The sequence below is a fragment of the Artibeus jamaicensis genome, unplaced genomic scaffold, assembly GCF_021234435.1.
Source record: "Artibeus jamaicensis isolate MK-2021 breed Jamaican fruit bat unplaced genomic scaffold, CSHL_Jam_final contig_465, whole genome shotgun sequence".
NCBI classification, from domain to species: domain Eukaryota; kingdom Metazoa; phylum Chordata; class Mammalia; order Chiroptera; family Phyllostomidae; genus Artibeus; species Artibeus jamaicensis.
Genome location: NW_026521843.1, coordinates 37557331 through 37583656, shown reverse-complemented (window position 1 = coordinate 37583656; position 26326 = coordinate 37557331). Strand labels below are relative to the sequence as shown.

Here is a 26326-nt window from a genome sequence, read left to right as displayed (position 1 = left end):
AATTAAACCATATGGCTATAGGACTTTTACTGAGCTCTTTGATCTGTTTATCTTATTTGATTTCAGTGTTAGTTAAGTAATTCTTCACTTGCCTTATTCCACAATATAGGCGGAATTGATTCTGTATCATGATATTAACATTATCACCAACACTGCACTTAGTAAGCAACTTCAGATTTTAATTTTATTTATTTTTTGTCCTTTGGAAATATCACAGTAGAGGTATTTAATTAAAATACTGTTTCATAGTCACCTGGAATTTTTCTCTCTATGTAGTTATACTACCAAGGTAGTACAAAGTTTGGTATATATGGTTTATTTTGCTTCAGGTATTTAGCAATTAACTCTTTAAAATTTAATTTTTATTATAATTATGTAAAATACTTACAAAGATTAAAGTAAAATATATAAAACGTGTTATATCCAGAGAGGTGTATTTGTCTGCTCCTTGCCCTCCAGTTCATTCCCTCCCTCTCTGTAAGTGTCGGGATACTGTACATGTAACACACATATAGAGTCATGTGTGGCTCTGCTTTTTAAATAAATGCACATACATATACTCAGTATTCCACAATGCTAATTTAGGACTAAATGGAAATTTACTGTAGCTTATGGAAATTAATTTTTGCATTAGCAAATGAATGTTAATTATTTGAAAGCATAAAATGTGATATTTTGATTAGGTTGTATTGTATTTGCCTACAATTTCTAAATTCCATTATCCACGTAATTCTGAGTAACATGGCATTGGCACCAGAACATGTGCCACTGTGATTGTCCTTTAATGAGGATGCTGCTGCCACAGCCCTGCCCATATAATGACCTGTGCACCTGCCAGTCTGTAAATGTTCAGATCCGTAGCATATCTCTTACATTTAGTCCCATTGTGCAAATAATGAGTTAACTAGAGTTGCTGTCATGGTTGTTGTGTTTTATAGCGTTTCTTAGCATAAAGGTAGCCATTTTTTACTGGAGATTCAATTCAATACTAAATACAAGCAGTTTAATGCATTCATCCACATAGCGAATCATAATTTGTGCTTTAAGATCATTGCAGTGGTCTTATCTGGTCAAACCTTTTTTCAGTTCGAACTGTTTGACCACATGTAACAGAAACCTAAGTATGATAGCTCAACCAAGCAGGTTCGTTTTTCTCACGTTATTGAGAACTATTGGAAGCAATTAATTCAAAATTGGTATAGTTGCCCAATGAAGAATTTTAAAGAAATTCTTTAAAATTGCTGTCCCGTTATCCTTTTCACATTGTATTTATTTTTTCATGGTTTCAAAATGGCTCCCCTGCTGCCAAGCATTGTGTTGATAGTCCAGGCAGGAAGAAGGAGGGAGAAGTAAAGAACAAGGTATGTCTGCCAGCTGAGCCTGCTCTGTTTACGCTAGAAAAAAATCCACCCACTAGATTTGTCCTTTGATATCATTTGTCAGAACTGAATCAGCTGTCCATCTCCAGCTACAATGGAGTCACACTACTGCTCTGAGACCAATTGGAATTCTGTAAGGAAAGAACACAGAACGTACCACAAATTTCTGTCTTACCACTTGAATCCTTGTCAGTGATATGCTTTAAGGTAGCTTTTGTCAAAACAAAGGCAACGTATGCCTTGTGCTGCTCAGATATGTAAATAGGAGCCAGGTCTGCTTCCCTGAGTGCCAGAAATTTGTTTTAAGATTTTCAAGGGTTATCATGGAAAAATATGTCACAGCTGCTTATATTAGCTTTCTGAAGCCGCCATGACAAAGTGCTTAAGCAAAACCACACCAGATATTTATCTCTCACAATTCTGGACTTCAGAAGTCAGAGATCAAGGTACCCACATGGCTGAGTTCCTCTGAGATCTCTCTCTCTTTGGCTGGTACCTGGCCATCTTCTCCTTGTGCCCTCACGGAGTTTGCCTGTGTGTGTATCTCTGTCCTAATCTCCTCTTGTAAACTCACCAGTCATATCGAATCAGGACCTACCCATATGCACTCATTCTAATGCAGTTACCTTGTAAAGAATCCCGCTTCTAAAATACAGTCACATTATGCAGTACTGGGAGTTAGGATTTCAACATAATGAATTTCTGAGGAGGCACCATTTAGCCCTAACACTACAGAAGCATAGAAGAAACAACAGTAAGAAAACAAAGCAAAAACAAACTGTAAGAAAGAGGTGGTGGCAAGACACCATTTTTGGGTCACCCATTTGAAAGTTTAAATTGGGTCAACATTTCTGATCTCACCTCACCAGCACCATTTGAAAATTGTTACCAGAACGAAATTGCTTAGCCAAATATAGAACTCACATTGCCAGATGTTTTCCAATTCCTCTGCTCCATAGATCCTCTAGCTGGTACAGCAGAATCATATGTAATTGTAGTTGTTTACACATTAAACTGTAAGAAAACGGCAAATCCAATTATATTAAATCCAAGCACATCTCTCTGGGATTTGTGGAAGACATTTAAACAAAGAGACATGCCACTTTCACAGCCCAATTTGCTTGTACCTTTCTACTTAGATTTATTGTGATTTGCCTTTGGTTTGTGTGTTTTTATCTGTAGATAACAATCAGTTGGGGATGCAACAGACAGTGGTGTAATTTTGAATATTTCTGTTAATTAACTTGGGTTCAAATCCTAATAACATGTGTGAATTATTACTAGGATTCTAATGGACTGTGGAAAATAAGTGCTGTTGCTTTTATCTGGTTTACTGTTCTACTATTTTATGTTATATAGTGTCTAGGAGACTGCTGGAAACTAAACAAACACAGGCAATGATGACAGTTTATGTGAGTCGTGGAAGAAAGTAGGAAAGGATACAATCCAGGCAAATGTAAATTGGTATTGATTTCACTTAACTTGTGATTATTTGAGAGTCAATTAATATAAAACTCTCTCATCCATTAATTACAATAATTACAGCTTGCAAATTAAATACAGATCTAAGAAGGAGGAACTGATAGGAGTTTGTTTGACAGCTTGAACTGAAGTTATTATCGTCATCACTGAAGGATTTGCTAAATACCATCAAGCTGATAATCCAGAGATCTTGAAAGTTGAGGCATTTGAAATAAGACCAATTGAAAACAAGAGACTCATTTAATACCAATGAGATAATCAGTGCATCAAATGACCCTCATGAATTATATCCTGATTACATATGCCTAATGCCTGTTTATTCTACTTCTGAGAGTTCTCTCTGACTGTGACCATTGTAACAGGCAACAAACCCACAGTTCAGGGTTTGCATGAGTATCTAAAATAGAATGTAAGTATCTCAAACATTCTATTTAAATTCAATTAATTAAATAGATTTAAATTAATTTTAAAAATATAGACCTTTTGTTAGATGCCTTGCCCAGTCTAGGTACATGAGACACAGTAATAATAAATTGAGTAGAAGGTTACAAGATCTTAACTACTAATGAGAAAAAAAGATGCTGAGTGGGGCATATGCTGACTCCCGATGCTCTGTAATAGTTACAAAGTCTCCACGGCATGCAACAGATATGCATTTCATTTATGTGTTTTGTGAAGCAGTGATTTAGACTAGGTCAGTCATATGGTGGTCTTTGCGACATTCTATTAGTAAAACAAGTCACAAAGGCCACCCGCACTGCAAGGGTGGGGAAACTGACTCTACCTCTTCACTTGGAGGAATCACAAAACTATTTGGTAAAGGTATGCATACAGAAAAAAGATGAAGTTATTAATACAGTCAATCTTCAATTCTCTGCTCTCATGGAGGACACAGTTATTCACATCTCTCTCATGGGTGGAAGTGCTCTTCCCTTCCCACGACCATCCAAAGTCACATCCCATCACAGCAGGGGATCCAGGGCTTAGGATTTTGTGATCTCTCTTGGTTTAATGTGGCCCCTCTTGGTCCAGAGACTTAGTAATAAGAAACAAAAATTATGTGTCCCTGAAACACCCATTATACAATGAAGAAACAAGATAAAAATTTGCTTATGAAATGGAGAAGAATGGGAAACACATTGTAGTCCCTGGTCTATAGGAATTTGGAAATGCCATTACACAGATACTCCAAGTTCTCCTCTGGTTTGGGAGAATGTTCATTAATTTGGGCCCAGTTGTGCTTCCTACAAGTGGGTTCTCTATTGTTCTCTATGACTTTTGGCTTTTCCCTCTGAGATGTCCTTTCTCTTCCATCCATCCTGATCAATTTTGAAGAAATAGTCCTATTAGTTGAGTAGCCTTCTCAGTCTGTAGAATATTGAAAATCCAGAGCCTTTTTTCCCTGTCACACATCATTTTTGTGCAGACTAGCAGCATTTTGCCACTACAACTCTCTTAAAACTTTGTGAAATTTTAAGAGATATAATTGACATATCATATTATATAAGTTTTAGGTATACAACATAATGATTTGGTATTTGTATATATTGCAAAATGGTCACCACAATAAGTTTAGTTAACATCCATCACCATACATAGCTACAAAGTTTTCCCTTGTGGTGGGAACTTTTAAGATTTACTCTCTTATCAACTTTGAAAAATACAACATAGCACTGTCAACCATGGTCAGCATGCTGCACGTTACACCCCCAGAACGTCTTTACTGTACAATAGGACGTTTATACCTTTTTAACCACCTCCACCTACTTCCTCCACTCTCCACCACCACCATCTCTGGCATCCACCAGTCTATTATCTATGTCTATGAGTTCATTTTTTAAAGATTCCACATAGAAGCGAGATCATACAATATTTGTCTTTGTTTCACTTAGTGTAATACTCTCAAGGTCTGTCCATGTGAAATATATACGGCACATTTTCTTTATCATCAGTGGTGTCTTGTCTATTGCAGATAGTACAGCAGTGGACGTGGGGATGCAGGTATCTTTTAAAATTAGTGTTTTGTTTTCCTTTGGATAAATACCCAAAAGTGGAATTTCTGAATTATATAACAATTTTATTTTTAATTTTTTGAAGAAACCCCATACTGGTTTCCATAGTGGTTGCACCAATTTACCTTCCCATAAACTGTGCACAAAGGTTCCCCGTTCTTCACATCCTCACTGACACTTATTTCTTGTGTTTTTGATCATAGTCATTGTAACATGTGGGAGGTTGATTTTATTTTGGTTTTAGTTTTTTCCCCGATGATGTGAATTTTCTATGTATTTGAAAACAAAATCTCAGTTTATTAATTTACTTATGAAAATTTATCAAATGGAAATAAAGATGAACATATGTAAATATTTATTAAAAAGAATATTTGTTGTACAATTATATTGAAAAATGAATACTTTCATACATTATTTCAGGAAGGTACCATTTCATCCATTCAACAGAACATTTTTACAAAATTGTTTATTTGCTAGGATTCATGAGTTCCTTTCCTAAGCTTTTAGCCATAGGGTATACCTATGTAGATATTTAAACATTTATATATAACCATGTCCCATAAGCAAAATTAAAAATATTAAAAGATTGAATTCAATATAATAGTATGTGCTAAATTTGTAATTTTCCAAATTTACTCTATTATATATAGTTAATTTACTTAAACAATGCTTTCATTAAACAAATTTACTTTCATTTTATAACTGGCAAAATGTAAACTTTTTAAATATGTAAAACTATTGCCTTATTTGTTGATTAACATTTAGGGTAAAATTGAACCATTTCATTTAGCCTCAGAAAGGATATAAGAATGGAAAGGTCAAAATAGTTAAGAGGGTGTTAGTTCGTGGGTGGTACAATGACCTAAAATAAGAAAGTAGAAGACAAGTTATTAGGTTTTGGATATGTTCCATGTAAAGTGCTTTTTGAAAGAAGCTAAAACCTAAAACATAGGTGATTTTAAAATATTCTGAGATGCTTGACAAAATTATTAGCCATTATCCAGATTTCTTGCCAGCCTCTACACCATGATTTTATTAGGTGAGGGGAGTTGTCAGAGACTTTTTGCCTTTGATCCGTTTTAATGACAGAGGAAAATCTCATTCTATGGGCAGAACTTTAGAAGGAATATTTGAAAGAAGGCACAGGCTTTTGTGCTCTGAAACTCATGACCATTTCTGTGGCCATTCCCACAGTGATGGAGCGTGGCAGGGATCACAAGGCAGGATCTTCCTACGGTAGAAAGACTGGCTCCCGGACTCCCGAGAGCCCTGCAGACCCCTCCTTAGATTGTAAAGGAGTGTGAGATGCCTCCACTCTCTCTTCTTTGATGGAGTCAGACGTACACTGGGTCTGATAGCTCACCGACCCTTTCCAGCTCCTGCCCACATTCTCTCACACAAGTACTTCCTATCACAACTTCCTTGGATATTAACCACCACTTCTCAGAAAAGTTGGATTAACATACACATAAAATAGAAATTTTCAGGTGTTCTTTGAAGCTGTGAGCTGCTTAAGTCATACGCTGTTTACTTTGGACAGCAGCTTATTCTTATCACATAGTCTCTCTTGATGTTTATAAAGCAGATGCTAGTTACACTTTTCCAGTTTTATAGTGGAGGCATCTTTGGCCACATTCCATTTTTTATTGTCCGCCATGCAGTACTCTTCAAATTTCAAATACCCTGCATTTAGAAAATCATGAATGGCACCATCCAGGGATAGCTGGCCTTCTTTTCCATTCTTGAGTATGTTTATAGCCTCCTCCTGTGAGAATGGTAAAATTGGCAAGTAAAAGCAGTTCTTTACATTTCCTTTATTTGGGATATAGAATTTATGTTATTTGATATTTGTACAACTGTGGAGTGATGGATGTTGGTTGTTAAGGAAGATGCAATATATGTGAATCAAAAGAATGACCTTAGTACTAGGGGGAAGGGGATGCCAGGAAGCTTCCGCTGCTCATTAGTATGTACTTCGAACCACAAGATGGTAGGAAATAAAGAAGAAAATACCACTGGATGCAAGGTTGCACCTCAAAAATACCTCTAAATTATGGGCAAAATTTGCTCCTCTAATCTTTTCTACTACCGTCCCGCTCCTCTTATGGTTTAATGTTTATTCTACTGATCATTAACTGAATTTGATCTGACTTTTACTCATCATTTTTTCAACAAGGCTTTCTGAAATCTGGCAAGCATACTGTTGTCTCCATGTCACTGTGGGATCCCGGGAGGAGGAGGAGTCCCGTAGTGGTGGCACGTATGCCAGCGTTACGATATAGGGTCCTCCACACCTATACAAATCTCTCTCTGTGAGAGACTTTGAGCACATTCATTTGAAGGAGAGGGAGCCACTTGAGAATGTAGCTTTACATAAAGAGTTCGTATTAAATGACACTTGATCCTATTTAAGTGAAGGCCTGTGAAATGTGCAGAGTGGGTGTAATTATTTTGATTAGTAGGCTCTATGCAGACACGATTGCATTTCCACACCACAGTTAACATTTAGCAGAATAGGTGGCCTCAGCTCATTAACAACAGGCCATAAGCAATCCTAGCATTTCCCAGGAAACCTATAATTGGAAACCTTGACTTGGGGAGAAGTGTCTATTTCCTTAAAATTTTGTTCTATTCAGAGAAAATAAAAGTACAGAATAAGCTATGATGAATGATCATTATACTGTATGCTACTGAAAAATGAAAGGAGCGTTCTAGGAAATAGTTCTAGGGGATGGGGAATAAGAAAGTTTGTGAGTAAAGCCAAATACTCAATAGTGATGAAAGTATTTTTCCCCATGGATCAAAGACTGACATGATAAAGATGCAAAATCCTGAATATTAAAATATTCAATAAAAGAATTGGAATAGTTATTTACCTTTATTTCAAATAATCAGGATCCATACTCCCTTCCCATTTTGGAAGAGTGCCTTAACCCCACTATTCAGCTGAAGGAAGAAATTTTTTCCCTCTGTAGTCCTTAGCAGTTAGAGTGAAAATACCTGATTCTGGCTTTGTCAGATGGATGTTTCAATGAAAACTTATACTCTGGAGAGTGTGATGCGAAGAGGAAGGGACATGATTTACTGACAAGAGCTTTACAAAATCATCGTTAGATGTGCACCAGCACAGGACTGGCATGTGGCCTCAGTTTTAAGTATTCTATGAAAGCTGGGTTCAGCAGGGTAGATGGTCATGGTACAAAAGCAACCTTCTCATCAAATGAGACCTTGGATCTGAACTTGGTTATGATTATCATTGCCTAGATTTCCTTAGTTTTTATCCATTCTCCCAAACATGTCTCTCCAGATTCCAATTTATGAACAACCAGATAAAACTAATTTCTTCTAGAAGAAACCTAGAAGTTTGGCTGGTGCTTCTGGTCAAAAACTCAGATTCTGTGCCACCTTGTTAAAAAATATAGATTATTTAAAGTGACTCTTAGATAATAGTTTTTATTTATCAATTCTCTGGAATCATAGCCACTGAAAATTGAGAGTAACCCTAGAGGGCATACTTCTAACAAGTGCATGATACTTTCCACCACATTTCTGATTAGTGGAAATCTGGCCTTCAGTTGAATCATTGCAGTGACACAAGCTCACAATTTTTCAAGGCTGATAAAGACAACCCTAGTTGTGTACTGTTATTTCTTCTAACTAGCTTTCTTTAACTATAAGACTGTGCTGATTTATTTGGCAGCCTTGTTGAGATTGCAGTAAATAATACATAGTATATATACATATTGTATATTATCTCATATATTACATGTGTATATGTTTTGAAATGGTATAATTGTCAATTCACTTTCAAGTTCATCAAGTTAAATATATTTAAAAAAAATAACTATAGCACAAGCATGGGCTCCATAGACTATTTTTGTGGGGGCAAGTTTATTGCTGCAGATCCATGACATTTCTAGCTTAAATTTAGGCCTGGCTTCCTCAAGTCAATATAAGTGCGATTCTTATTGGCTCGGACCCATTGGAAAATGCCTCCAGAATCATGTTGTCTTCCCCACCCTGACTGATTTAGAATTATATTTGGGTTCCATAATAAGTGGAAGAAAATATTTAGGTGAATATGTGTTGGATTGTCTCAAACTTCCTTCAACTAAAAGAAGGGAAAGTGTTCATGTATACAAACATTATGCCAAATGTTTTCTAACAATAACAACCTGCCAAAGTGAGTGAATAACATGTAGATAATTCAAAGTTCAGAAACTCCCGGAATGAGTCATGGTCTCCACTTGGCCTAAAACATGTGGCCGATTGCTGTTTGTTAGCAATATGCTTTCCTCCTTCGCAAAGGCTACAGTGAATCAGCTATTAGGATTGCCCCAACAGCTATTCCACGGGCCACCGTGATCCAGGATTTGAATTTCTGCTGTAGAAAACATGTGTTCAAAAGTAGGAGGGATCACAATACCTGATATCAAACTGTATTACAAAGCCACTGTAATCAAAACAGCCTGGTACTGGCATAAAAACAGGCACATAGACCAATGGAACAGAACAGAGAGCCCAGAAATCAACCCAACCCTCTACAGTCAATTAATATTTGACAAAGGGGGCAGTAACATAAAATGGAGTAAAGATAGCCTCTTCAGCAAATGGTGTTGGGAGAACTGGACAGCTACGTGCAAAAAAATGAAACTTGAGCACCAACTTACACCATACACCAAAATAAATTCAAGGTGGATAAAAGACTTAAATATAAGCCATGACACCATTAAAGTCCTAGAGGAGAACATTGGCAAGAAAATCTCAGATATTCCACGCAGCAACATTTTTACGGATATGTGCCCTAGAGCAAGGAATATAAAGGAAAGAATAAACAAATGGGATCTCATCAAAATAAAAAGCTTCTGCATGGCTAAAGAAAACAGTATTAAATTAGCAAGACAACCAACTGTATGGGAAAACATATTTGCCAATGATACCTCAGACAAAGGTTTAATCTCCAAAATATACAAAGAACTTACACGACTCCACTCTAGGAAGACATCGAACCCAATTAAAAAATGGGAAAAGGACTTGAACAGACACTTCTCTAAAGAGGACATACAGAATATCCAGAGACACATGAAGAGATGCTCAATATCGTTAGCTATCAGAGAGATGCAAATTAAAACCACAATGAGATACCACTTTACACCAGTCAGGATGGCTATAATAGACAAAGCAACAAACAACAAATGTTGGAGAGGGTGTGGGGAAAAGGGGACCTTAGTTCACTGTTGGTGGGATTGTAGACTGGTACAACCATTATGGAAAACAGTATGGAATTTTCTCAGAAAAATAAAAATTGACCTGCCTTTTAACCCAGCAATTCCACTGCTAGGATTATACCTCAAGAATCCTAAAACATCAATTTCAAAGAACCTATGCACCACAATGTTCATAGCAGCACAATTTACAATAGCCAAGAGTTGGAAGCAACCTAGGTGCCTATCAGTAAATGAATGGATCCAAAAATTGTGGTACATATACACCATGGAATTTTATGCAGCAGAGAGAAAGAAGGAGCTACTACCTTTTGCAACAACATAGATGGAACTGGAAAGCATTATGCTGAGTGAAATAGGCCAGGCATTGAAGGACAAATACCATATGATCTCACCTTTGACAGGAAGCTAAAGAATAAAACAAACAAGCAAACAGAATAAAAACAAAGACGCTGAAATAGAGAACAAGTGGGCAGCGACCAGAGGGGAGAGGGAAGGGAACTTAAGGGGAAAAAGGGGGAGGGATTTTGAGGAACAAGTATGAAAGACAGAGATGAGGACTGGGGGGGGGGGGAAGAGAAAAAAAAATGTACTTGAAAAAGTAACTAAATAAAATTTAATATTTAAAAAAAAAAGAAAACGTGTTCATTGATGAAAAATCACATAGGTAAATAATGAAGACACGCTTGCTTATGCAAATTTTGGAATTTATGTCAGGAGTGGAGACCCATGACACTATTTGCTGAAAAATAGACACATAATAAAAACAACCTCTCAAATCTCTAGTAGCTTTACCACTTTATGTTTAGTGGTGTTTTTATCAATGGAGATAATGAAGGAAAGTGGAACTTGTTTTGAAACAATACATTAATTTGCATGATGCCAATTTTTAATTCTTTTAATCCATGTATTTTATAGTCTCCCATCAATGCAGCTTAAGTCACTTGTGGCTTGGTAGCTGTAACTGAAGATATACCTCAAAATTAGCATGTACACAACCTGTGTGATTAATGTGTAGAATAGTTAAGCACTCCAGAGGGTGTGACATAGGGAATAACTCTTTGGGAGTTCTCTAGTTTCCCACTAAAACTTACCCTATTCCCCTACCGATACCTAAGTCTCCTTGGGTAATTTGGGAGATGAAGGCACACAGGTGAAGACGGAATTTTAGGGACCACTTTGCTGCCCAGTATCCCCGCCCTCCTGCTAAAATGAATGTTTAAGATGTATAGAATTCAAAGTTCAAGAATTCTCAGCATTTTAAAGCACCACATCCCAAAGGCCACTACCCTGTCTAGAATACCTTTCCTATGACATCTCCCCAGGTAATTCTGTTTACTCTTCAATTATTAGTTCAATCGTATCTTCCTCTGGGAAGTCTTCCCTCAGCTCAGTGTAGACTAAGTATTTTATGCGCTCTTTCAGAAAAATGTCCTTCTAACCTTGTTACTGTTTATTACTTTTGTACGATAATGTATATGTATTCATTTGGTTAATGGCTGTCTCAGCTCCTGCAAATTCTGAGCAACTTGAAGGCAGGAGCCCTTTCTGAATTTGCCCATCTAGAACCTCCCACAGTGGCTGGTTATCAGTAGGCACTCGACAGGTATTGGTCAAATGGATAGCACCTTCACACTCTTTGAGAAAAGAGCTTCTCACAAACCTGTACCATTTTCCAGCCCCTCTGCTGCTGATGGAAAGAAAAATTTCCAGACTCCTCACGGTTTCATTCCAGGGGTCCCTGAGGTCCCTTGTCTCTGCGACATTTCCTGTCTTCCCTTCAGAATGAATGTGTGCTCAGGTTTCTTCCAGTTTAGCAAACACATTTTTAAAAGTTGAAAATAAAATTTAAATTCTTACAATTTAATTATTTTTTATTGAACGTAACATTGCAGAATACCTGCAGTTTTTGTCAATCTTTTACCCATATTTTAGTAAAACTAGATGTTGCGTAGGTAACCAGCATAGACATAAAACCTATGCTCCACAAACTGAGTCTAGTCAACATTCCTTCTCCTTTACTTCAGAGCCAAGTTTCTAGTTTCTTGAAAATAGTGTTTCCCCTCATGTTTTCCATTTCCATGCTTTTTTTCACATAAATTTTAATTTATTTAACCTAATTTATTTATTTTTCACTTTTTCACTTTTTATTGTTGTTTAGTTACAGTTGTCCCCAGCCCCCCCCATCTTTCTATTCACCGCTTCCCCTGCAATCTGAGTTTTTCTCATACAGTTTTCTGTTACACTGCTAATCAGTGAGTGGTTAGTCCTCAATGTGTGTGCATTGACATCTTCGTAGCATTTGGACCCAGTGACCACTCCCTCCTGCATCCCCTTTCCTCCTTCGATTGCCTAACACTGGAAAATTTTTCTGGGTTTGTAAGTGAACTATTTTTCCTCAATTCATATTTCAGTTTGATGTTCCCTGTCGGTTCTGCTTTTAATACTTCTCAGGCATTTTCTGGGTGATTTGATGAAGTTAATTGGTGTAGGAGGCCATTCTACATGGTGTGGGCCCAGCTCCCACTTAGAGATGCACAGGACCCACACCCATGGATAGGTTCTCCAGTGGGGAATCAGACCTGCAATGTGCCGAGGCCACTTTGTGTCTTGCTTTTTGCTGGGAACTCTTTCGCCCTGATTTGTGGCAAACATGTACTGCAAAGCAACTTCCTAAAATCCATGCTTAACCTTCCAAGGATGAGTGTAACCAGTTCAACCACTTTTGCCTTTTCATCTGCAAAGATCCTTCTTCTGTGATGATTATCGGCATCATTGGCTCCTTTGTTTTCTGTGAAAGGTAACCACCTAAAGCAACCTTTGCATAGTTAATGAGGATCAGCATGCAATGTGGGGAGAAACCCAATAAAGACCGGTCATAGCAAGGGCTGTGGCTTTTGCTCCTCTTAAGAGAAAAAGCCACGTTGTCCCTTTTCCTCCACCGGACTCAGTAGTCTGTGTGAATGTCTCATTTCATCCATAATGACGTGGACACTGTGGACCGGTGTCCCCATCGGATTGGCTTAAACTATCATGAGCAAGTTTCAGTATATACTGCCAGGATCTCCATTTTGATTTCAAAACTTGTATGTTCAATAATTTGCTGGTTTTCTCCTTTATCTGAATGTTTCACAGATCATTTTCAAGACAAATCCATTGTCATGTCTTTTCCAGATCTTATTTTTAAGTTTTATTGTATTACTTTATTTTTCTTATTCTTTACCTTTAAAAATATTGTCACCTCTTATTAGTTATTTGAGTCAGAGCCTTGGTTTTCACCCCTTAATTTATGTCCCCTTCTTCCCTGCACTTGCTGTGATAGTCAATTATCAAGTGGCATTAATTTCACATGCTTAAAATTCTTCAGCTTCCATCCTTTTACCTAGATTAGTAGAATAGCCTTCTAACTGGTTTCCCTTAAAAATCCAGTTTGTATATTCCTATCAAATGATTTATCCAGCCCTGGCTGCTGTAGCTCAGTGGATTGAGTGCGGGCCTGCAAACCACGTGATTGCGGTTCGATTCCCAGTCGGGGCACATGCCTAGGTTGCAGGCCAGTTCCCAGCAGGGGACTCACGAGAGGCAACCACACATTGATATTTCTCTCCTTCTCTTCTTCCCTTCCTCTCTAAAGATAAATAAATAAAATATTTTAAAAAATGATTTATTCATAACATGCAAACGTTGCCATGCTGTTCTAGTGCTAAACATTTTTATTAGATAATCAAAGTGTCAAGTCAGTATCTACTTCCTTAGCGTGTCATATAAGGCTTGCCATTCATAAGCCATTCTTATTTCCCATGTCTTGTGCATGCCTCTTCCAAATCCTACATTTCAGTCGTAATATTCAATTTCCTTCAAGACACCATATTCTCTCTCACTTCCAGGATTTAGTACAAGATTCTTTTATTTCCATTGTCTTTCTTAAGTTTCCCAATGTACTTAAGGGATTAATTCTTTGTCCTTTGATGATTGAATCCTGGGGTTTCTCAGTTTAGAAGATAAAATTCACTAAAATGTCTTCAATTACAAATACCCTTTTTTAAATCATCATTCCTCACTTCCCTCACACGAACATACACAAATATTATATAAGGAATAGGGCCTTGATAATTGATTTGATTTCCTAGTAGAAATTCACCTTAAGTGATTATGCCATGAGGGTGGCACTTTCTTCTATATTCTCTTTTCTTCTTAATTTAATTGAACTATGTTAGTATAATACCCCATAGCTTTTTTTTCTGGCTAAGGAAGAGCATGCCATTTTCTCCTCTCTTGGGTATTGCTCTCTTTTCTTCTTGCCTCTGTAGGATTAAGGGTGAATTGGTTCATGGCTTATCACTTGGAATTGCCACGGACAACTCTTATTTCTGCTTCCTTTTCCCTATGGCTCCAGCCATAAAAAAGGCTAAAATCATGTCTTGAGTATGAAAAGTCACTGTCACCTCTGTCTTCTCATATTAATGATCTGGTGTTTTAATCAATTTGTTTAATCTAATGGTTAGCTCATAAAAGAGTTCCTTTATGTTTAGATTTGGGTTCATGATACTAAATACTTTTCATATTTACTAATATTATTGTAGTTTAACCTACTATCTTCTAACATGAGACCTAGTTCTGTTTAAAATGATTTCCCATTTAATCACATCTGTCCCTTAGATTTGGCTTCCCATTACACTGAGAATAGAATATACATTTGCATAGTATAAGAGGCTTTACTCTCATCTACCTCTTGCAACTCATTTTTCTCCACCTTGCTCCCAACTCTCCAGCCAAACCGGCCTTCTTTCGATTCCTTGGCTATGTGAAGTTGCTTCCAGCATCAGTTTTTGCACATGGTCTTTTCTGTCTAAGTGCTGTCTCCCTCCCTGACTTCTCCATTCTTTATCTGACTGTATGTGCCCATCTTTTAGGTCTCAGAGTAAATGTCATTATGTCATATCAGCCTTCCTTGCCATCTTATTTTATAATGGACCCCTCCTGTCATTCTCACGCTTCACTTCATTATGGTACCTCATAGAATCATCATAAATTATAATCTGTTCCCTCCATTTTACTGTGAGGTCCATGAGGCTGGAGATTATATCTGTTTTGGTCATTCCTGTATAATCTGTCAGGCATCTACAGGTGCTCAGATACGTTTATCAAACGTGTCTTAAATGCAGTGTTTGAGGGAAAAGGACTTAGCGTGCTTTCATTGCTTGTATTTTGGGAGGGGTGGAGGTGGGGCCTGATCCTGCTCCTTTGCATCCTCCACTCATGGTTGTTTGGCTCTCTTTGCTTTATTGGTGCACATCAGTTCCCCGAGTGCTTTCGGTCCCAGCAGCCAGCCTCTGTATCTCCCGGTGAAGGTTGACCTAAGTGAGTGGAGGTGCACAGGACCTGAATGCCTGAGATTGTTAGCCCCCTGGGGGACAACCCCTTAAGCAAGGTCTGATGAGTTTGGGTGGATGGGTATGGATATTCCATCTCCCTTTTCCCTGACTAAGACCACAGTCTTCTCTGTCTCCAGTGCTCATGTGTAGGATTAGCCAAAGTTACCATTCCCTGTGGGATTTTTGTTTAGTGCTATGCTCTTCCTTGACTTTCATCTGTACCTTACTTATACCGCTTCTTTATACTGGGGAACTTTACTTGGAGATATCCAACTTCATGGCAGAGGATTTTAAATGGCTTTTATGTCCTTAGTACATAATGGTGACCTAGGTTGTCAGTCAAATCTAAAATATTTCTTGTTCAAACAGGCACGGAGAGAGAATGTGCTGGAAGGACCTTAGTGAGCCACTGGCGAATGGCCTTGTTTTATTGATGAGGGACTAAGCAGCAGAGGGTGTGCACTCCGATCAAGGTCATGGCCCTCATGAGCAGCAGGGTGGCAATCAGGATTTGAATCCTGATGTCCTTAACACCCAGATGCATGCTTTACATGAAGGAGTTTTCATAAATTTAAATTGCACGATTTAAAAGGGATGAAAAGAAACCAAACACTATTACAGTAAAATAAATTGGCCTGCAGATGAACGTAATTCATAGGGGTGTTAAAAACCATAAAGTACAACCTGAGAAGAAACAAAAGTGATAGCAACGGAGTGTCCTTTACTATGTTTCAGTCTGCAGCTTTGCATGAATGTCATTTCTCCTCATGTGTCTTCCAGAGAAAATATCGGGTAAGTATGTAGTTATGGGATATGTGTGTTTGTGTGTGTGTATGTGTGTATATGAGTATATGTGTGTGTGATATAGCACATAGCATTAAGTTAAATAAATCTTCTTTAAAATGAAAATTGAAATATTTACAAAATTTGCATTAAAAGCCACACAATAGCTGCTTCAGAGACTGTGGTAGGCAACAGCTTCATATGTCTTACTTGAGAAGCCTCAATGTGCCTTAAGTATATTGTCCTTGTGATTTACGAGGTTCCCAGACAAGACAGAAACCTATAATTTTCTATAGTCACTGTTACTCAGAATGATGGCCTCAACCTGGAGTGGAATTGATTTATTAAATTGTTTTATTCAGATGATAAAGCTAACATATAACTCTAAATTCTCTAATGAAAAAGTTCTAAAACCAGAGCTAGCACATCATCATGATTTGGTCTCTAAAACGAATTTAATCAAAGCTGTAAATACTGCTCAATAAAAAACACCTGTCCTGTGTGCGCGTGTACATGCCCACGTGCTCACGTGCCCATGTGTGTGCTCATGCATACAGTCCCAGGCCCATGAAGTACATGGGAGGTGGATGGGCTTCTTCTCTTGATATCAGTTTCAATATTACTAAAGGATTAGGGAGCTCTTATGATATTTTTGCTAGAAGGAGGGGTAGGTAGGAAATTTAAAGATACTGCCTTGAAGTCCATTTCCAATAACTTAGCATTACTTCAGCTGAGATAAAAACAGTGCAATGTTTTTCAACAGGTAGAGAGAGAAGGAATGAACTATCAGATTGTTATTACTAAGAGTTTCAGAGGATGCAGGAATGCCCTACATATACTTCCTTAGAAGTGGTGTTTGAGTGTTACTAGGGATGGAGAGTTTAATATTTATGGTTTTGGACAATCATGAGTTTTAGAACATTTTAGCTTGTTTTCATATATGTCTTCATAAATCCAAAGCCCTTGTCAGTATTCTGCCCTCTCATGACACACAGAGTTAGTGTGAAATTTGTTCCATAGGACACTTTTCCAGATCTTTGAAGACAGGCAGCTACCACATGTCCATCTCTTTGCTTTGCTGAATGGAAAATGGAGACTTTCCAGTCCTTTAAGCATCTCTCCTATTTTTCATAACCAGGCCATAGTTTAATTTGTGAAATTCTCTCTTCAAATGTGGTGTTCAATTGAGAATAGAGTACTTGTGCTGTTCCTGATTTATTCATTCAAAAATGTGCTTTTAATATTTATTCTGCATCAGGAATTATTCTAGGTATTGACTGAGGCATAGAAGGGGAAGAAAAATAACTCCCGTCTTCATGGTGTTTCTGTGCATACTCAGCAGTGAATAATTTAAAAAGTGGTTTACCTCCCTGGATCTACATGCTTTTCTCTTTCATGTAGATAGACTAAAATTCCATTAGAAATTTTAATTTAGCAAGAAAATAAATCATGCTATTTGCTCATATTTAACTAATCACCAACAAAAACGTTTAAGGTTTTTTAGATGAGGATAATAAAGTCTCCCATTTTAACTTCCATTTTCAATCATTTCTAGAATGAATACTTTTATTGTCTTTTGAAAAATTCCAATTTATCATCCAACTTGAGATCACCTTTACAATTTAATATTCTTACCTGTGCATTGGCCCTTCAGGTTTTGGGTCAACAAAAATTAATCAAGACTTTTTTGTGACTTTAAGCTGGGTTGAGGCATTATTTAGAAAAAGAGACAAGTATAGAGTCCTGCAGTCCCCATTACAGTTAATTAGTCTTGATTTCAAAATGGTAATATCACTTCAAAGAAATCAATAATTAAATCAATAATTAAAAAGAAGACTGTCCAGTGCAATCAAATGCTCCCCAGAGATTCTGCTCCCATTGCTAACCATCATTAGCAATTTATTGTTTACCTTTCTAGAATTTTAATGCATATATTTTCTATAAATGATATATACTTTTAAGACACACACACACATATATATATAATATAGATATATATCATCTCCATTTTAAATGCAATAAATATTTCTGTCCTTTTGTATGTGTGCATTTTATTTCACTGCATGGGTATATGGTAATTTGCTTACTCAGTATTTATTATTCATTGACACTTCATCTGTTTCCAAAATCTTTTCATTACAAACAACATGGCACATACATACTAGGCTATATGTCTTTGTGTACTTACTTTAACTTACCTGAAGATAGAGTTCCAGAAGTGAAATAGTTTCAGAAATGAATTAAATTTTAGACTAATTGAAATTTTGAAGCACATTACGAGATTGCCTACTGGAAAGAATGAGGAGTTTCTCACAACCTCTTTCAGTGTATTGGGGTTCTTCTCATTTCTCTACCTCCTTGCTAGCAAAATGAGTTGTAAATCTTTCTAATCATTGTCCATCGGATATTTTTGTTTTAATTTCATTTACACCTTTACTAACAATCTTTTAATATATTTATTTTGCTATTTTGCCAGTTTTTCATTTGGGTGATTTTCCATCTTTTTAATTTGCAAGAAGATAATGTTTTTTTAGTCATTTTTTGCACACATTTGTCTTTTAATATATGTTTCTTGCATGTGTATATAAAATGTTTTGTGCTGTCAAAGCAGAAAAATGGTCTCTACTGTTAATCTGATTATTAATCAATTCTCTGGAGATCTGAATGAACAACAGGTGGTTATAACAGCATTTCAGTTCCAAAGGGGGCTTGGAGAGGGCTGGAGAGTTGTAATGAAAACAGAACTGACAGAGAGCATCGTGTAATCTTATGCAAAGTATTTCAATCTCTCCAAAATCTCCATTTCTGTATTTATAAAAATGAAACAAAACAACAAAAGCAATATGGAACAATAATACTTGTCTCTCACAACAGAGTGTTGTGATGATGAAGTATGTTAATGTACATGCTAACATTTTACTACAGGCATATGAGAAACACTTCAGGTAAAATTTAAAAATAAATTTTAAACTCCTCTGGTATCAAAATTCAATAGCTTAAAGTGTCTAGCTGTCTAATCTGTAGTTTGAGGAACTAGTATGTATCTCTCTTCAGAATGTGGGCTGTGTTCAGTCTCATGGGACTCTTGGAAACATTTGGGCAACCTCAACTGCACATTGGTTCTCAATGCTTAGGATGCAATCAATGCCTCTTGGTCTAGATACAGAAATTCACTTTAGGCCCCTGTGGGCTCTCTTGCTGCCTCCTTACCTCTCCTGAGTTTCAGTTTTTCTTAAACACATTTATTCTCTCTTTTGCCATTTGGAGATTCTTCTCCTTGATGAAAAAGACAGAGTAGGTTTGCCTTCCATCTGTCATCTCTTTATCTCAGCCTTCTAGCAGTATGACTATCTATTTCTGCTTTTTCTTGTACTGATCATAGCTCTAGATATCCTGTGGTTATCACTAATAATTTTTTAAAGCTTTTCTTAATAATGGGTTTTTAACTTTCTGAAATAAATTCTTATGTCTCTTTGTCCTTCTTTTCTTCTGTTTTTGTTCTAGGTTATTGTTCCACTTACTGTCTATCAAAAATGTAGTATTTGAGGGACTGGATAGTTTAGGTATATTTTGCTAGTACAGAGAGAATTTTCTCATCCAAAACAATGGGAAATGCCAAAGCTGGAGAAGAAGCTGTAGGAAGAGAAAGCCAACAAGGGAATTTGAAAGTCAACAACCGATGGGTTAAAAGCCATTGTAAGCCAGCAACCAGAGAGTTTTGAGCAAATGCTTAATGAAGGAGAGAAATCAATCACGAGGGGTTTACTGAAGGCCAGGAGCTGTGCTTGTTGCTTGCTTTTAAGGACAGGCTAGAGCTTGTTTTATACATGAATGTCTTACACTTTGGAATTCTGTGAGTACACTTCTGATTTCACTAATTTTATTCTCTTTATAGACAGAAATGTTCATAGGACAATGGTTCAGCGTTGTGAAAATCTAGATTTTATACAGTTGGGTTATGAGGTTGAAAATTAATAAAAAATCAGCAGTCCTTTGTATTAGTCCTGTCACAGTCATTCAGAATGTATAAAGAGACTTGTTTTGTTGTGAAGTGCTCTGGTCCTTTCCCAGAAAGAAGGAGAGGCTTCTAATGAGCCCTTGCTATATGCTGGTACCAATATAATGAAGGAAGAACTCAGCTGCAGGCTGGAAAAATCAAGCACTCCAAAGCAGCCAGTGACTGGGAACTATTCCCAGACTGCAGATCTGTACTGCAGTCTTGATATGGGAAGCTTTGAAGAACTTTTGTTTACCCAAACCCCAAGCACCCTAGGAAGAGCAATAGGGCCATTTGGGAAAGCAAACAGCAGGATATTCACAAGGGCTAGGACTAGCACCCCTGCAGTTAGAGCTAACTTCCACATTTAGCCTTTGTACTCTGCTTCTGCCAGGTAGCTAGAACTAACTTCCACATTCCGCTTCTGTATCCCGCTTTGCTACATAGACAGGAAGACCCCATAGACTATATAAACCCCAAGAATCCTTTGTTTGGGGCTCAGAATTTGGAGACTGACTCCTCTGGGCCTATGCATGTTAATAAACCTCGTACTCCAGAATCCCTCGGTGTCTGGTTGCTTCATTTTCCCGTAACACTCTGATTCCCATGTGTAAGAGAGAATACACATGTTGGCAACAGCGAGTCTTCTGAACCATGAACGTGGTCTATAAATACATTTATTTAGATATTTAACTTCTCCCAATAATGTTGATATAGGTTTACATGCATTCAGTAGATTGGTATGTAGATATTTAACATAGTGATGCTATTGCAAATTGTTTTTAAATTATATTTTCTAGTTATGGTCAAGAAATCAAAATAGATTATCCAATGGTTTTGCTAAGTCTGCTTATTTATTCTAATAGTTTTTATGTACTTTGGTTTTATTATCTACACAATTATCATCTGTGTAAATAGACTTTTAGGTCTCTTTAAGGGACAATCTCTTGTCAGGGAGAGGAATAATATGAGTTGGAATTCTTAACCAAAAACTTGGAACCCAGATCAAGACTGGAAGTAAGTAAAACTGCGAGGAATGTGTAGTGTTTCCAAGTGCTTGGAAAGGACCACAGGGAAACCTGGGTGAAGCCTGAAAGATAATACCGACTTTTCAGAAGTGTCCTCATGTGAAGTTTGGTGAGAAAATTCTGCAGACCCTTTGCTCCCTTTTATAGAGACACATTTATTTAGTCTGATTATAATAGCAAAGCTTTCTAAAGATTCATTATGTGCCAGACATAATATGCTTTAAATTTTAATTTGCTTCCTCTTCAAAGCAGTCCAGTGAGATATAAACTATTATTCTCCATTTACAAATGAGAAAACATAGGAATAGAGAGGTTAAATAACTTTCCTAAGACTACACCATAGGAGGGTGAAGTATTAGGTTGGCCAAAAAGTTCACGTTTTTTCTGAAAAAAGACATGTTTTTCATTTTCACTAGTAACTTTGTTGATTGGGTATTTTGATTATGTCAGCTATCTCCCATGTGGTATAATGCTGATTATTCTCAATTAATGTCTCAATTTGATTGTTATCAACTTTAACTGGTCTACCTGACCCTGGAGCATTGTCCAGTGAGGACTCTCCAGCACGAAACTCTGCAAACCACTTTTGACACGTTCCATCAGTCATAGAACCTTCTATATACACTGCACAAATCTTTTTTGTGTGTTTCAACTGTGTTTTTACCTTTCTTAAAATAATAAAGCATAACACGTGAAAATATTGCACATTTTCTTCCATCTTCAATATTAAAATGGCTACACGAAAATTTACCAGCTTCGATAAGGTTTTTTAAAAGCATGTTGATATGACAGCTGTCACAATACAATCTAACAAAATTGTTTCAAATGAAGTTAAGGACAACTAAGTGCTACTGTTACCGAACAACAAGAGGAGGTCCGAGGGAGGGGCAATACAATATTTGGCCCACCTAGGGATGCCCAAAACTGCTATACAACAGGGGCCCCTCCCAAAAACCAAAATACTAAAATCTACTGGGCCCTTCTGTCCGCCGCCAATTGGAAACACATCTCTTAATGCCAGAGATTTGTGAAAAGGAAACAAAATGTTTATTTAATGCTATTCAGGCCTAATGCCACCACTAAAATATCAAAGTCCTTTAGGTTGTACACCTACACCCACACAGCGCTCCCCTTCTCCCACTGTCCCAACTCCGGGTACCGTAAATCAGGAAAAGAGCACACGTCTGTGTTGCAGGCCGCTGGCACCGTCAGCTGTGTCACTGTGCAGGCCGGATCTCGAGTTAATCCAAAGTACTGTGGTACCTTCTCATGGTCCACTGGCAAGAGTCCTTTGTACCCAGTTCCAGTCAAAGTCTCTGTTGCTTTTCAGGCCCCGCGGCCAAAGGGGGCACCCCAAAGCCGCGTGGGCCTCTTCTACCAAAGCTGCAGGAGTCCGCACTCCACCAAAAGCATGTGGCTGTCTTCTTCACCTGGCTGCAGGGACCTCCATTCTGGCCAAGCTGCGTGGTTTTTCCCTTTCGCCTGGGAAAGAGGGGGTCCACACTCTGCCAAAACCACGTGGCTCCCTCTTTCACCCCACCAAGAGGGGGTCCTCACTCTGCTGAAACCGAGTGGCTCTCTCTCAATGGCTGCCGTGCCTGGCTCTTAAATCCCGTACCCATCTTCCTCTGTACCCCTATTTCCGACTCCTCCCAAGATCAGTTACACCTGCCAGTATTCTGTATTAATACAAGTTTACTGGGCTGCCATCGTTAGTCTGGGCAGTAATCATCCCATGTCCTCGAGCCAATCTTCTCCAAGCCCCTACGCAGGCGCTGTAACTTGGGGGGACCTGCCCCCAGTTACATCTTGGGGGAAGTGACTTCATCCCCCTAGCTCCAAGCCTGGCCACAGCCATTTAACATACCCAAGTGACCGCCAGAGGCTATAGATATGTTAAAAGACAATGCCATGGATTAGCTGCAAGGCTGTGGCTGTACAAAACTGTCCCTTCCCCCCCAACTCACACCTGTGGGGGTGGGGTGAGGACATCCTACATGTCTCTCCACTATTCCCATATACTTTGAATTCTGGACACCACTCCAAATCCTCTTTTGGGGGGCCCCCCTTGGCTGCACCCTGTATCACTACAAGAGGTATTTTGCACAAAACCAACAAACAAACTTTTTGGCCAACCCCAAACAATACAAATTGAAATACTGCTTCTAACACTTGTGCTCTTAACCATGTGTTACACCATTTCAAGTTGATCTGGGTCATATCTTATTCACAAATTTGTTACACATCCCTGGTCAGCCCTGAAATGTGTATATACTAAAAATGATCCAATAAAATTCAATATACCACTTAATGGCTAAAGCCAAGGTACAGTATGTCTGTAGGACAATCTCCAATATGTGTTTCGCTACTTACTTTCCCATTGGTGGTTGTGGGGTAGTTCTGACTAACACCATGTACCTGACTTGCCTTGCCAAGTTGAGGACCAGAGTAACAGCAAACCCAATAGGAGGAATTGACAGTACATTTAGGGATATAGTTTTGTACGTTTCCCACCCCATCTTTCTTGGACATTGCATCTGCCAGGGGTAAGAGCATAACCAGATCTCTGTATCAAGCATGGTGCATTTTGCAGTCATGGAGCCACCAGTAGAGGTATCTAGACTCATACACAAACCAACCATTTCTTGAAAAGGGTACGTACTTTTAACTACCAGTGCCACTTCATTACTCAGTGGCTCTGTGATATAAACCTATGCTACTGAATCAATCTCATCGATTTTGTTCTATGTTGGCTCATTATCCTTAACCATGGAAGCCAGGAATTAGGGGTTGGTAGCATTCTAGGTGGTGAAAGCTCTCAAATACTAGGAAGTCAGGTAATAATAGATACTATAGTATATATAGTTATACGAAGGGGTGCCCCCCAAATGGAATTATCTTCTGGAAGGTGAGCCTCTTGTAGTACAAGCTTCCCCCACTAGGTGAGTGTTCTAGGAAGCCACCCGTATCAGTGTACCAGCTGGTGTTGTTGTGAGAGGCTGTGTTCAGTGAATTCTTTTGAAGACCCTTTCAATGCATTTGCTCATTTCATAATGGGTGATTTACGTGCCCATACCCACTCAGTGTTCGGTAGTTTCTGACCAAAAATGGCATGTCCCCAGTGCCCCAAGCTCCCTATTCACCTGATCTTACCCTGAGCAAGTTTATTTTTTGTTATCCTGGATGAAAAAAACTGCTCAAAGGGAAACATTTTGCTCATGTGGCAGAGGTGAAACAAACAAAAAAAAATGGCAGAAGCATTAAAGACATCAAAACTGATTAGTTCAAAACCTGTTTTGAGCAGTGGGAAAAAGTCTCTATTACATCAAATAGAGAGTACTTTGAAGGTGACTGAAGTTTAAACATGTAAGAATAAATATATAATTTTTAATAAATAAATTCCAGCTTTTTGGGGTCCTTCCTCATATACTATAACTGCTGCCTGGTTGATATCTGCAATTTTGCATGTTGCGTAGGCTATTGTAGGAGACCATTTTGTGTGGTGTGGGCCCAACCCCCAGGGGCAAACATTTACTGCAAAGTAACTTCCTAAAATTCATGCTAAACCTTCCAAGGATGAGTATAACTGGTTCCACTCTTGCCTTTTCATTTGCAAATATCCCTCTTCTGTGATGTGATTAGCAGCATTGGCTCCTTTGTTCTCTGTGAAAAGTAACCACCTAAAGCAACCTGTGCATAGTAAATGAGGACCATAATGGAATGTGCCGAGAAACCCAATAAAGACCAGTCATGGCAAGGGCTGTGGCTTTTGCTCCCCTTGAGTGAAAGCCATGCTGTCCCTTTTTCTCCACAGGACACAGTAGTCCGTGTGAATGTCTCATTTCATCCACAGTGATGGGGACACTGCGGGCCGGTGTCCATATCAGGTTATTTCAATTATAAATAAAGTTTGAGTTAATTTTGTAAAAAATATTGGCCATTTTTATATAGAACTAATATTTCCTATTTCCAACTGTTTGCTGATGAGTGGTCAACATTTAAATTACCAATATTCACAGATGAATAAACAATATTATCAGTAGTTAGCCCAAGATATTCAAATTAAATCTATTCAAAATTTTCCTAAAGATACAGTTTCAAAGCCCATTAAACTTGCACAAGGCAATGGCATAAGGCAAAGGCAGGGTACAGTCCCTGGGGACTTATGGAAGAAAGAGAAAAATAAATACCTTCTTGCTCTTCAGAATGTGGGTGTAAAACACCTTGCTATAAAGTGTTTATTTGCCAACAAATTGGCTAATTGCCAGCTACACACAGACCATTCCAAACAGATGTTTTTAACCACTGGGTTCCAGAGAGTGAATGAGTTGAGAGAACAAATGGCCACATACCTGATTAAACACTCTGAAAAGATCAACTTAGGATGTGCTGGTATGCTCCAGGGATGAAAAAACAGACATGGTAAGTGATGTCAATGGGCATCTTACTTCACCTGAAAAATGTCTGCTCTACCAGGGGGTCTTAATCCAGGGGAAAAATCTATAAATATCACATAAGAACAACTGCTTTGAGAAGAGACAGCTAAAAAGTTTACCCCTCCCCTCGCCACAGAGAGAGAGAGAGAGAAAGTGACTGTACTATTTGCCTTGAAATAGCCAGTGAAGATGGAGCACTAGTCTGGATTTACACAGAGCAGGGCCACACAGAGGACACACTGCCTCCCCCTAAATGCTAGTCATAGGAGAATGTGGAGCATGAGTGACCTGCTATTAAAACGACTGCTCCTACTTTGTCCTGGAAATGGAAATTAATCCAGAGTGAAAAAGGTTATGCTGTAGTGCAGATTAAAGAAATAGAAATGTTAAGGGTTGTATGCAGAAAACACCTCTGAATCTTAAATTCGAAGGAAGGGGAAAGGCAAGTAAGTCTGGAAGGCATTTCAGTCAGAGAGGGAGAAGAAGAATATTAATCAGCTTGTTGTTGTTTTTGTTTTGTATTGGAAATGTTTTTATGTAAAGCCTGAGAATATGTTAAGAAACATGCATGTTTTCTCATTTGACATTAGGATAACTCAGGGCAACATG

General features: G+C 38.1%; 1 long non-coding RNA gene across 1 annotated transcript in view; it reads left to right on the top strand.

Annotated features, from left to right (window-relative positions):
• Window positions 1-20743, top strand: part of LOC128627708 (uncharacterized) — a 248868-nt gene extending 228125 nt beyond the window's left edge. Inside the window, exons 3-4 of the long non-coding RNA XR_008392001.1 lie at window positions 16209-16265; window positions 19761-20743. This is a non-coding gene — a long non-coding RNA (uncharacterized LOC128627708). The remainder of the gene's footprint in view (window positions 1-16208; window positions 16266-19760) is intronic.
• Window positions 20744-26326: the final 5583 nt, after the last annotated feature.